The sequence below is a fragment of the Triticum urartu genome, unplaced genomic scaffold (genome assembly GCF_056163025.1).
Source record: "Triticum urartu cultivar PI428250 unplaced genomic scaffold, HENAU_Tu73 scaffold2, whole genome shotgun sequence".
Taxonomy (NCBI): Eukaryota; Viridiplantae; Streptophyta; class Magnoliopsida; order Poales; family Poaceae; genus Triticum; species Triticum urartu.
This window is the reverse complement of record NW_028260368.1, coordinates 7,634,621-7,649,620: the sequence shown is the minus strand read 5'-3', so window position 1 is coordinate 7,649,620 and position 15,000 is coordinate 7,634,621. Positions and strand designations below refer to the sequence as shown.

At 32.1% G+C, this 15,000-nt stretch overlaps 1 non-coding gene across 1 annotated transcript; it reads right to left on the bottom strand.

Annotated features, from left to right (window-relative positions):
• Nucleotides 1-9,627: 9,627 nt before the first annotated feature.
• On the bottom strand, nt 9,628-9,707 carry TRNAL-UAG (transfer RNA leucine (anticodon UAG)). The gene has a single exon. It is a non-coding gene; the product is annotated as a tRNA-Leu (tRNA).
• Between the last annotated feature and the right edge of the window lie 5,293 nt (nt 9,708-15,000).

Below are 15,000 nucleotides of genomic sequence, written 5' to 3'. Positions count from 1 at the left end.
GAGTTACTTAATAGTCTATTTCTTATACCATATCTCTATCCCGTGAAATTCTCGAGCCAAAAGATGGATGCATATGCTGTGTTTCATTTTGCTAAATGATATCAATTAAATGGTGTATCAATTCCATAAATTGCATATAGCAATAAATAAATCAGCAAAATTCTTTCTAATATTTTAGATAGAAGAAACATTTCTTCTATCTAAAATATTAGAAAGAATGTACCCTTCTATCCAAATCCAATTTGCATCGATAAAATAAATCCAAATTCCAGTAGTAGATGAATAATTGCAAATTTGTGTGTGTACGAGATTAGAATAACTTCAAAATAACTGACATAATTTTGTATTTTTCCTGATCAGAAAAATACATGAAAAAGAAAGGAGGTAGAAAAATTTTTGGATTTATGGTTAAAGAAGAAAAAGAAGAAAACAGGGGTTCTGTTGAATTTCAAGTATTCAGTTTCACCAATAAGATACGGAGACTTGCTTCACATTTGGAATTACACAAAAAAGATTTTTCATCGGAAAGAGGTCTACGAAGACTTTTGGGAAAACGTCGACGTTTGCTGGCTTATTTGGCAAAGAAAAATAGAGTACGTTATAAGAAATTAATCGGTCAGTTGAATATTCGGGAGCAGTAATTTAATCGTTCAAATTTTTTTCTTGTTTTATTATTTTTTTAGTAGTCTTATAGTAGTCTTAGATTTTTCATTTTGATGAGCCTCGCTTTGAGGAATTCATGGAATAATCCATTTTCATGGAATAATGAATTAAGGAAGAAAGGATATGAGTCTACCGCTTACAAGAAAAGATCTCATGATAGTCAATATGGGCCCTCAACACCCATCAATGCATGGTGTTCTTCGACTGATCGTTACTCTCGATGGTGAGGATGTTATTGATTGTGAACCCATATTAGGGTATTTACACAGAGGAATGGAAAAAATCGCGGAAAACCGAACTATTATACAATACTTACCTTATGTAACAAGGTGGGATTATTTAGCTACTATGTTTACAGAAGCAATAACAGTAAATGCACCAGAATTCTTGGAGAATATTCAAATACCACAAAGAGCCAGCTATATTAGGGTAATTATGTTAGAATTAAGCCGGATAGCTTCTCACTTGCTATGGCTTGGACCTTTTATGGCGGATCTCGGCGCACAGACTCCTTTTTTCTATATTTTTAGAGAGAGAGAATTAATATATGATCTATTTGAAGCTGCTACAGGTATGCGAATGATGCACAATTACTTTCGCATCGGAGGAGTAGCCGCCGATCTACCTTATGGATGGATCGATAAATGTTTAGATTTCTGTGATTATTTTTTACGCGGAGTTGTTGAATATCAACAACTTATTACACAGAATCCAATTTTTTTAGAGCGAGTTGAAGGAGTAGGTTTTATTAGCGGAGAAGAAGCAGTAAATTGGGGCTTATCGGGACCGATGTTACGAGCTTCTGGAATACAATGGGATCTTCGTAAAGTAGATCCTTATGAGTCTTACAACCAATTTGATTGGAAAGTCCAATGGCAAAAAGAAGGGGATTCGTTAGCTCGCTATTTAGTACGAATTGGTGAAATGAGGGAATCCATCAAAATAATTCAACAAGCTGTAGAAAAAATTCCTGGAGGACCTTATGAAAATTTAGAAGTCCGACGCTTTAAGAAAGAAAATAATTCTGAATGGAATGATTTTGAGTATAAATTTCTTGGTAAAAAACCTTCGCCCAATTTTGAATTGTCAAGACAAGAGCTTTATGTAAGAGTAGAAGCCCCAAAAGGTGAATTAGGGATTTATCTAGTAGGAGATGATAGCCTTTTCCCCTGGAGATGGAAAATCCGTCCACCCGGGTTTATTAATTTGCAAATTCTTCCTCAGCTAGTTAAAAAAATGAAATTGGCTGATATCATGACGATATTAGGTAGTATAGATATCATTATGGGGGAAGTTGATCGTTGAAATGATAATAGATAGGGTAGAGGTAGAAACTATCAATTCTTTTTCGAAATTGGAATTATTAAAAGAAGTCTATGGACTGATATCGATTCTACCCATTTTGACCCTCCTTTTGGGAATAACAATAGAGGTACTCGTAATTGTGTGGTTAGAAAGAGAAATATCTGCGTCGATACAACAACGTATTGGTCCTGAATATGCTGGCCCCCTGGGCCTGCTTCAAGCTATAGCAGATGGGACTAAGCTACTTTTTAAAGAAGATATTCTGCCATCCCGAGGAGATATTTCTTTATTTAGCATTGGACCCTCTATAGCAGTCATATCAGTTTTATTAAGTTTTTTAGTTATCCCTTTGGGATATCATTTTGTTTTAGCCGATCTTAGTATTGGTGTTTTTTTATGGATTGCCATTTCAAGTATAGCTCCTATTGGTCTTCTTATGGCAGGATATAGCTCAAATAATAAATATTCTTTTTCAGGCGGTCTACGAGCTGCTGCTCAATCCATTAGTTATGAAATACCATTAACTTTTTGTGTGCTAGCAATATCTCTACGTGTGATTCGTTAAAATAGATCTTTTTCCTATAAAATCCATTAACTATTTATATTCCTTTTCTTATTTAGTATTTGGGTTGGTAAGTTAAACTAGATAGCTATATGAGTGAAACAAAACAGCTTATAAATTTGTAGTAAAAAGAAAAAATCTCATTTCCTACGTACAAGAAAAAAGTGGAAGTAAACATAAGCAGTGTAAACTCTTTATCCCAAGGTTGATATTTTTTAATTAGTCATCATATCTTGAAGCGGCCAAGAATAAAGGATTCACGATATGGAATTCCATTACTAGAATACTCCTAGTTATTACTATAACTTAATAATCCATAAGAAGAATCCACCAAAAGTTAGTGAAGGGTTAGGAACACTAAAGTACATAAAGGATTAGTAATGGAAAATCTAAAACATTAGAGATTTTTGCCCATAAAAGGAATCATAATAAGGACTTGCAATTTGTAGAAATTATCAAGTAGTACTTTCTTCGGATTCCGATCCAGAGTATGTTCCCATTCACTTGTTAAGGAAATGGCTATCAAGAACGAATTAACCCTTTATCCATTTTTTCTTTTTAAATACCCCCTCCCTGGGGAAAGAAGAATAGTAAAAAAGATATGGAGTGCACTAGAAAAAATTTTCATTATTTCCTTCCTCTATCCATATTCATGCAGAATTGCTCATGAACTAATACCCAACTCTTTCCATTTATTAATTGAATTCCTATAACAAGTAACAAGTGTTTTATTCCAAGATTAAGTTATTACTGAACAAAGAAAAATTTTCATTATATTATAAAGGATGAGATCAATTCGGAAGCGCTTTTTCTTATTCTAGCAGACGGAATTCCTTTGGTCTAATTTAGGACTTTCAAATCTATTTTATTTTATCTAATTCTATCTACGCCCCCGGGGCTAGGAACAAAACAGTCCTTTCCTTTTTCTGATCATAGAGAAGCCGTATGAAGCTAAGGTTTCATGTACGGTTTTGAAATAGCGGTGGGAACTGTGATGTTATCACCGACTATGATTATCTAACAGTTCAAGTACAGTTGATATAGTTGAAGCACAGTCAAAATACGGTTTTTTTGGATGGAATATTTGGCGTCAGCCTATAGGTTTTCTGGTTTTTTTAATTTCTTCTTTGGCAGAATGTGAAAGATTACCCTTTGATTTACCAGAAGCGGAGGAAGAATTAGTAGCAGGTTACCAAACTGAATATTCCGGTATCAAATATGGTTTATTTTATCTTGTTTCTTACCTAAATTTATTAGTTTCTTCTTTATTTGTAACAGTTCTCTACTTGGGCGGGTGGAATTTATCTATTCCCTATATATCCTTTTTTGATTTTTTCCAAATGAATAAAGCAGTTGGAATTTTGGAAATGACAATGGGTATATTTATTACATTAACTAAAGCTTATTTATTTCTCTTCATTTCTATCACAATAAGATGGACTTTACCGAGGATGAGAATGGATCAGTTATTAAATCTTGGATGGAAATTTCTTTTACCTATTTCCCTGGGCAATCTCTTATTAACAACCTCTTCTCAACTTGTTTCACTATAAATAAGATAATACAATAATAGTAAGAATATTTTCAACACAAAAGCTCTCTCAAACAAGAGAAAGAAACATATCTTTTTCATAGATATTTAGAATGAATATGTTCCCTATGGTAACTGGGTTCATGAGTTATGGTCAACAAACAATACGTGCTACAAGGTACATAGGTCAAAGTTTCATAACTACCTTATCCCACACAAATCGTTTACCTATAACGATTCACTACCCTTATGAAAAATCAATTACACCAGAGCGTTTCCGAGGGCGAATCCACTTTGAATTTGATAAATGTATTGCTTGTGAAGTATGTGTTCGCGTATGTCCGATAGATTTACCCGTTGTGGATTGGAGATTTGAAAAGGATATTAAAAGAAAACAATTGCTTAATTATAGTATTGATTTCGGAGTTTGTATATTTTGTGGCAATTGTGTTGAGTACTGTCCAACAAGCTGTTTATCAATGACTGAAGAATATGAACTTTCTACCTATGATCGTCATGAATTGAATTACAATCAAATTGCTTTAAGTCGGTTACCAATCTCCATAATGGGAGATTACACAATTCAAACAATTAGGAATTCGTCTGAAAGTAAAATAAACAAAGAAAAATCTTCGAATTCAAGAACGATTACTGATTACTAAACTTTGATTTTGTCTTTCTGTTATAAAAATCTAATAATTCTTTATTAAACTTTAAAATTAAACTATAAAGAAAAACGAAAAACTACTGCTTATTGGAAATTATTTCTTATTTTAAATCAGACTAGATTTTCGTGATATAATATAATTTATAACTATAAGTTTATACACAAAAAAATACCCTAATCCTTTTTTCCTTCCTTGAATCCTTTAGTTTTAGTCAGTTCATGAAAAATTTTATACTATTAATTTCTTTTTATCCATAATGGATTTACCTGGACCAATACATGAGATTCTTATGCTATTTGGGGGATTTGTTCTTCTACTAGGGGGTCTAGGAGTAGTATTACTTACCAACCCCATTTATTCTGCCTTTTCGCTGGGATTAGTTCTTGTTTGTATATCCTTATTCTATTTTTTATTAAATTCCTACTTTGTAGCTGTCGCACAACTTCTTATTTATGTGGGAGCCATAAATGTCTTGATCATATTCGCTGTAATGTTCGTAAATGGCTCAGAATGGTCTAAAGATAAGAATTATTGGACTATTGGAGATGGGTTCACTTCACTCGTTTGTATAACTATTGTTTTTTCACTAATGACTACTATCCCAGATACGTCGTGGTATGGAATTCTTTGGACTACAAGATCAAACCAAATAGTAGAACAGGGTCTCATAAATAATGTTCAACAAATTGGAATTCATTTAGCAACCGATTTTTATCTTCCGTTTGAACTCATTTCCATAATTCTTCTAGTTTCTTTAATAGGTGCAATTACTATGGCTCGGCAATAAGAAAACTTAGAAAAAGTACAAATTATAAGAATTGCAAATCTAAAATAAATAACTAAAGAATCACAATTTTGATTTAGTAAAATCCATCTACTGCCAACAAATACCTCCTTTTTTTTTTTTTTTTTTTTCTTTTGTTGTGTAATTGTTCTATTGTAATTAATTGAATCGGTTCAATTCTTGCCCTCATATTGAAATGAATCGAGATTGATAAGGAGTTAGTTAATGATGTTTGAGCATGTACTTTTTTTGAGTGTCTATTTATTTTCGATTGGTATCTATGGATTGATCACAAGCCGAAACATGGTTAGAGCTCTAATATGTCTTGAACTTATACTGAATTCAATTAATCTAAATCTCGTAACATTTTCTGATCTATTTGATAGTCGCCAATTAAAAGGAGATATTTTCGCAATTTTTGTTATAGCCCTTGCAGCTGCTGAAGCCGCTATTGGACTATCCATTCTTTCTTCCATCCATCGTAATAGGAAATCCACTCGTATCAATCAATCTAATTTATTGAATAATTAGACTTTTGAATAATTAGACATAGAATCCTCTAAACAAAGGCGCACATATTAAAATAAATAGAAATCAATACTATTTTCTTAGTATTATTTGAGAATATCCATTTTTTTTAGTAGATTATTGCATAGTATTCTTTTTCACTTAAATGAATTTTTGTATTTGTAATTCATTGATATTGCAATTTGAATATTGCAATAATTTATATTGAAAAGACGATAGCCAATTTATTGGCTAATTCGAATTCGTCTGTACAATTCGTAAAATTCTTTCTTATTTCTTATTTATTGTTGAAATCCAAAATTAAAGTCTCTTGGCTCTCTTCACGCTTTCTCACAAACAGATTAAAAAATAGATTTTTTTTTTTGAAGTTTGGATAAACCATTGCTTCGTCTGGTGTCTACAATACATATGACTCATTATAGTACTAATTTCATTTTTACCAGATCGAAAAATTTTATGTTGAAAAGAAAAATTTATAGATCCAATGTCACATTCCGTAAAAATTTACGATACATGTATAGGATGCACTCAATGTGTACGAGCTTGTCCAACAGATGTATTAGAAATGATACCCTGGGATGGATGTAAAGCCAAGCAAATTGCTTCCGCGCCGAGAACCGAAGATTGTGTGGTGTTGTAAGAGATGTGAATCTGCCTGCCCGACAGATTTTTTAAGTGTCCGCGTTTATTTAGGGCCTGAAACAACACGTAGCATGGCTCTATCTTATTGATACGTTACAAAAAACTTCACTCGAATCGTCTGATTCCTCTTTACCGAAGAAGCCTGTGCTCGAAATAATCGAGCACGGGCTTTTCTGGTCAAAACGTATCTTGTCTTTATCACTTTATCATGAGTTATTTTCCTTGGTTAACAATACTTGTTGTTTTGCCGATATTTGCAGGTTCATTAATTTTCTTTTTACCTCATAAGGGAAACAAAGTCGTTAGGTGGTATACTATATCTATTTGTTTATTAGAATTCCTTCTAATGACTTATGCGTTCTGTTATCATTTCCAACTGGAGGATCCCTTAATCCAATTAAAGGAGGATTATAAATGGATAGATGTCTTCGATTTCCACTGGAGATTGGGAATCGATGGACTTTCATTAGGATCTATTTTATTGACAGGATTTATCACTACTTTAGCTACTTTAGCAGCTTGGCCAATTACACGGAATTCGCGATTATTCTATTTCCTGATGCTCGCAATGTATAGTGGTCAAATAGGATTATTTTCTTCGCGAGACCTTTTACTTTTTTTTATCATGTGGGAGTTAGAATTAATTCCTGTTTACTTACTTTTATCCATGTGGGGGGGGAAGAGGCGTCTATATTCAGCTACAAAGTTTATTTTGTATACTGCAGGCGGTTCCATTTTTTTCTTAATCGGAGTTCTGGGTATGGGCTTATATGGTTCCAACGAACCAGGATTAGATTTGGAAAGATTAATTAATCAATCATACCCTGCAACCTTGGAAATACTTTTATATTTTGGCTTCCTTATTGCTTATGCTGTCAAATTGCCGATTATACCCCTACATACGTGGTTACCAGATACCCATGGGGAAGCACATTATAGTACATGTATGCTTTTAGCGGGAATATTATTAAAGATGGGAGCATATGGATTGATTCGGATCAACATGGAATTGTTACCTCATGCTCATTATCTATTTTCGCCCTGGTTAGTAATAATAGGAGCGATCCAAATAATCTATGCAGCTTCAACTTCTCTTGGTCAACGAAATTTCAAAAAAAGAATAGCTTATTCCTCTGTATCTCACATGGGTTTCATAATTATAGGAATTGGTTCCATAACCAACATTGGACTCAATGGAGCTATTTTACAAATATTATCCCATGGATTTATTGGTGCTACACTTTTTTTCTTGGCAGGAACCGCTTCTGATAGAATGCGTCTTGTTTATCTCGAAGAACTGGGGGGAATATCTATCCCAATGCCTAAAATTTTTACCATGTTTAGTAGCTTTTCAATGGCTTCTCTTGCCTTACCAGGAATGAGTGGTTTTGTCGCAGAATTAGTAGTATTTTTTGGACTAATTACTAGTCCAAAATTTCTGTTAATGCCAAAAACACTAATTACTTTTGTAATGGCAATTGGAATGATATTAACTCCTATTTATTTATTATCTATGTTACGCCAGATGTTCTATGGATACAAGCTATTTAATGTTCCAAACGCAAATTTTGTGGATTCTGGACCACGAGAACTCTTTATTTTAATCTGTATCTTTTTACCAGTAATAGGAATTGGTATTTATCCAGATTTTGTTCTCTCCCTATCCGTTGACAGGGTAGAGGCTCTCTTATCCAATTATTATCCTAAATAGGTTTGCTTTTTTTTACTCGTCTGCTCTATTAATGCAGAAATAAGTAAAAAAGTATATAATGCAGAAATAAGTAAAAAAGTATAATTAGATCTATCTCGAATTTTTGAGAACCCTTTGATAAGGCGTTCAAGGGGTTCTCAAATAAAACATAAAAGTAAAAACCTTCATTTCATGAAGGTTTTATTTTATGTAATCATTTAGGTGTTAATGTAAACGAACCATAACTATGTAAGCCTATTCCTAATAGATTTATACCAAAATAACAAATCCAAATTATAAGAAATCCTATCAAAGCTATAAGTGCAGAATTCGTACCCTTCCAATTTGGATTTGTTCTACTATGTAAATAAATTGCGAATATGGTCCAAGTAATAAATGCCCAAGTTTCCTTAGGATCCCAATTCCAATAGGATCCCCAGGCCTCATTAGCCCATACTGCTCCACAAAGAATACCTACGGTTAAAAGGGTAAATCCTAGGCTAATGACACGATAACTCCAAGAATCCAAACGCTCCGTTAATTGATATTTGTAATAATTTGGAAATGAAGGGACAGAGGTTCTTTTTAAAGCACTTCTTTTTGCATAAAAATATTTAATATCACTAAAGAAAAATGTTTTATTTAAAACATTTTTTTTCTTTTTAGAAAAGAAATGGAAATTATTTCGAAATCTAATGATTAGAATAGCGGCAGATAATAAGGATCCGCACAAAAGAGTTGCATAGCTTAATAACATCATACTGACATGCATCATTAACCACTGAGATTGTAGAGCAGGTACTAGTATCGTGGATTGATGCATTTCAGTTAAAAGACCCGATGTGGCAAAGCCTTGCGTTAAAATAGTACTTGGCGTAGTTATTGTGCTTAAATCATTTTTAGAGTTCTGTATTTTAGGAATGGTATGAAGAATATACAGGGCCCATGAAAGGAAGATCAATGACTCATATAAATTACTTAATGGAAAATGTCCCGAGGAAGCCCAACGAGAAACTAAGAATCCTGTTATAGAGAAAAAAGTAACTATCATTCCTTTTTCTGACGAATCGCGTAATCCTCCAAGTTCACGAACTAATAAGGTTATAAAATGAATCGTAATCACAATTGAAATCGTTGAGAAAGAGATATGAGTTAGTATATGTTCTAAAGTTGCAAATAGCATAAGGGGAAGGTCCCATTACAAAATTGTAAATTTCGAATTGATTTCTAATCTATTGTATTCTTTTTCAAGAATGCCGCCACTCGGATTCGAACCGAGATGCTTGAGCACTGCTTCCTAAGAGCAGCGTGTCTACCAATTTCACCATGGCGGCTAACTTCAAATAATAGGTAACTTAAAAGAATAATAGCTATTATCTTGGGAATCGTCGATATTGGGAAAGTCCATAAAATTTAGGAACATTAGAGTTTTCATTAAAATAGACTTCGTTTGGTAGTATCGTTTCCATTTTTTTTTTTTACAATAAACTCTTGCTTTGCCCAATAGAAACACAAACACTGCTTGAAAGAGTTGGAACTTCTTTTTTCTAACTTGCAATTATAGAACTAATTTTTTCTAATTAATTTCCCCTTTACATTTTGAAAATTCTTTCAATACAATGAAAAAAATCCAAAAGGGTTTCTATTTAATGATGAAATTAAAATAAAATGGATAAATAGAAAAGGCTTTTTGGATTTTTTAAAAATTTCTAGAATGAAAGTCTTTATGCTCTTATTAATAAGATTTACTAACCTTATGATTTTGGAGAAGATAGGTGGAAGTTGTAAGTCCTATTGTAAGAATACTCCACTTTTCATAATTTTCCTAATAGAATATGAGGATTCTATTAGGAAAATTATGAAAAGTTCATTGATAGGAAAAGAATACTTAGCACACAGTATACCAAACAAAACTTTTTTTTTCTTGTATATATAAGATAAGAGGGGTTTTTTGTTCTAAGAATATTGTACCGAGTAATTCGACACATAAAAGTACATTCAAAGAAGAATCCAAATTATTAAATAATTGGAATTCTTTTTTGATAAGTCAATTCATATTATTCCAAAATCTTATTATTTGTTTGTTGCCCAGAAAAACCCTTTGGTTTTGGATGCTCATTACCGCTCGAAAATGATCTTGATTTTACTAAAGAATAAGATTGTACTATGGAAAAATAAGTCTTTTTCTTCCAAATATTTTTACGAATACGCTTTTTTGACATTGAAGTACGTTTTTTTGGAACTGCCATTCAAAAAGGAAATTACTTTTTTCTAGTTGTATGTGAAAGACATCTATTGCTGCAAATCAATCCTTCTTTCTTCTTTTTATTAGTATTTATACTTAGATACTGAAAGATACTTAAATTTTGAATTATTTTTTACTTCATTTTGTCTAATGCGGATAAGACAACAAGAATTTTTTAACATTTTTTCTTTATATATTTTATACTTTTTTTTTAATAATATAGAATATATAGAAGGGTTTCTCATTTAAATCTATTTATATCTATTTATATATCAAGTATACTCCATATATAGATATATGGTATGGAAGCCTATCCCCCATATAAGATAAGACGGGGGGATAAAAAGAAGGGAAAATGAAAATAGTTAATTAAGTTCAGAATGGTATTCCATAAAGGAAAGGAATTCCAATCAAAACAAAAAATACTGAGTCTCTTAAACAAGACATTCTAAAACTTAGGTAATTTATAGTCATTAGAATTTTAGTTCTATATGAAGTAAGGACTATTCGATAATTTCTTATAAACATAGGTTTTCATTGGAATTCACTCAATCAGTTAATTATGGAACAAGAGAGCTGTTTCATCTTTGTTTTAAAGAAATATAAAAATGAATTATGAATAGAAAGTAAAATGATTCCACTTTTTTTTTTTTATTTTTATAAATATCTTTATTTAGTTAATAAAATAACTTCGTTACCTAGTTATTTTATTAACTTTTTTAATTTAACCAACTAAACCCATTCTTAATTTTTAATTATTTCAATGAGATAAATTTTGGAAAAATTAAGAATTTCAGTATTTTTTCTTATTCTTTTTATTTATTCTTTCAGAAAGAGATAAGAATTGGTTTGGTGAATCGGAAACAATTTTATAGAAAAATTGAAGTAAAAATTGAAGTAAAAATTGCAATTTCTTTTCTTATGGAACATACATATCAATATGCATGGGTAATCCCTCTTCTCCCACTTCCAGTTATTATGTCAATGGGATTTGGCCTTATTCTTATTCCGACAGCAACAAAAAATCTTCGTCGCATATGGGCTTTTCCTAGTGTTTTACTCTTAAGTATAGCTATGGTATTCTCAGTTCAACTGTCTATTCAACAAATAAATGGAAGTTCGATCTATCAATATCTATGGTCTTGGACCGTCAATAATGATTTTTCTTTAGAATTTGGATACTTGATTGACCCACTTACTTCTATTATGTTAATACTAATTACTACTGTAGGAATCCTGGTTCTTATTTATAGTGATGGTTATATGTCTCACGATGAAGGATATTTGAGATTTTTTGTTTATATAAGTTTTTTCAATACTTCCATGTTGGGATTGGTTACTAGCTCCAATTTGATACAAATTTATTTTTTTTGGGAACTCGTGGGAATGTGTTCTTATTTATTGATAGGCTTTTGGTTTACACGACCAATCGCAGCGAGTGCTTGTCAAAAAGCTTTTGTAACTAATCGTGTAGGGGATTTTGGTCTATTATTAGGAATTTTAGGTTTTTTTTGGATAACAGGTAGTTTAGAGTTTAGGGATTTGTTCAAAATAGCTAATAACTGGATTCCTAATAATGGAATTAACTCTTTACTTACTACTTTGTGTGCTTTTTTATTATTCCTTGGTGCAGTTGCGAAATCCGCACAATTCCCTCTTCACGTATGGTTACCCGATGCTATGGAAGGGCCCACTCCTATTTCGGCTCTTATACACGCAGCAACTATGGTTGCTGCGGGAATTTTTCTTCTAGCTCGACTTCTTCCTCTTTTCATATCTTTACCTTTGATAATGAGTTTTATTTCTTTAGTAGGTACAATAACACTATTCTTAGGAGCTACTTTAGCTCTTGCTCAGAGAGATATTAAAAGAAGCTTAGCCTATTCTACAATGTCTCAATTGGGTTATATGATGTTAGCTCTAGGTATAGGTTCTTATCAAGCTGCTTTATTCCATTTGATCACTCATGCTTATTCAAAAGCTTTATTGTTCTTGGGATCCGGATCCGTTATTCATTCAATGGAACCTCTTGTTGGATATTCACCAGATAAAAGTCAAAATATGGTTCTTATGGGCGGTTTAAGAAAATACATTCCAATCACAAGAACTACTTTTTTATGGGGTACACTTTCTCTTTGTGGTATTCCACCTCTTGCTTGCTTCTGGTCCAAAGATGAAATCCTTAGTAATAGTTGGTTGTATTCGCCCTTTTTTGGAATAATAGCCTCCTTTACTGCAGGATTAACTGCCTTTTATATGTTTCGGATATATTTACTTACATTTGATGGGTATTTGCGTGTTCATTTTCAAAATTACAGTAGCACTAAAGAGAGTTCCTTGTATTCAATATCCTTATGGGGAAAAAGGATACCCAAAGGAGTGAATAGGGATTTCGTTTTATCAACAACGAAGAGTGGAGTTTCTTTTTTTTCACAAAATATACCAAAAATTCAAGGTAATACAAGAAATAGGATAGGATCCTTTACTACGTCTTTTGGGGCTAAAAAAACTTTTGCCTATCCGCATGAAACGGGAAATACTATGTTATTTCCTCTTCTTATATTACTACTTTTCACTTTGTTCATTGGATTCATAGGAATCTCTTTTGATAATGGAGGAATTGGTAATGGAATAGCAGAGTTAACCATATTATCAAAGTGGTTAACTCCCTCAATAAACTTTACCCAGGAAAGTTCTAATTCTTTTGTAAATTCATATGAATTTATTACTAATGCAATTTCTTCTGTAAGTCTAGCTATCTTTGGTTTATTCATAGCATATATCTTCTATGGATCCGCTTATTCTTTTTTTCAGAATTTGGATTTAATAAACTCTTTTTACAAAGGAAATCCTAAAAAAGAATTTTTAGATCAAGTAAAAAAAAATATATACAGTTGGTCATATAATCGTGGTTATATAGATATTTTCTATACTAGGGTCTTTACCCTCGGTATAAGAGGGTTAACCGAACTCACGGAGTTTTTTGATAAGGGTGTTATTGATGGAATTACCAATGGAGTGGGTCTTGCTAGTTTTTGTATAGGAGAGGAAATTAAATATGTAGGGGGAGGTCGAATCTCGTCTTATTTATTCTTTTTTTTATGTTATGTATCTGTGTTTTTATTCTTTTTTCTTTCTTAAGTTAAGGAATTTACAACAAGTCTCTTGCAAAAATAACTATCCTATCCCCTTTCTACAATCTCTCTATATCCTTGTTACATAAGGTAAGTATTGTATAATAGTTCGGTTTTCCGCGATTTTTTCCATTCCTCTGTGTAAATACCCTAATATGGGTTCACAATCAATAACATCCTCACCATCGAGAGTAACGATCAGTCGAAGAACACCATGCATTGATGGGTGTTGAGGGCCCATATTGACTATCATGAGATCTTTTCTTGTAAGCGGTAGACTCATATCCTTTCTTCCTTAATTCATTATTCCATGAAAATGGATTATTCCATGAATTCCTCAAAGCGAGGCTCATCAAAATGAAAAATCTAAGACTACTATAAGACTACTAAAAAAATAATAAAACAAGAAAAAAATTTGAACGATTAAATTACTGCTCCCGAATATTCAACTGACCGATTAATTTCTTATAACGTACTCTATTTTTCTTTGCCAAATAAGCCAGCAAACGTCGACGTTTTCCCAAAAGTCTTCGTAGACCTCTTTCCGATGAAAAATCTTTTTTGTGTAATTCCAAATGTGAAGCAAGTCTCCGTATCTTATTGGTGAAACTGAATACTTGAAATTCAACAGAACCCCTGTTTTCTTCTTTTTCTTCTTTAACCATAAATCCAAAAATTTTTCTACCTCCTTTCTTTTTCATGTATTTTTCTGATCAGGAAAAATACAAAATTATGTCAGTTATTTTGAAGTTATTCTAATCTCGTACACACACAAATTTGCAATTATTCATCTACTACTGGAATTTGGATTTATTTTATCGATGCAAATTGGATTTGGATAGAAGGGTACATTCTTTCTAATATTTTAGATAGAAGAAATGTTTCTTCTATCTAAAATATTAGAAAGAATTTTGCTGATTTATTTATTGCTATATGCAATTTATGGAATTGATACACCATTTAATTGATATCATTTAGCAAAATGAAACACAGCATATGCATCCATCTTTTGGCTCGAGAATTTCACGGGATAGAGATATGGTATAAGAAATAGACTATTAAGTAACTCTAAATGAATTGTGGATACATCTGTATCCTTAACATACTGAAACGATTGTCATTATTCGTATCAAACCAATAGCGATTCATACAAGCTAAATCTTCTAATCAATGGTGGGCCAATAATGAATTTTTTTGCATATGTATTAAGACGCTTGGCCTGATTTCGAAATTGTCCAGAGTTTTATA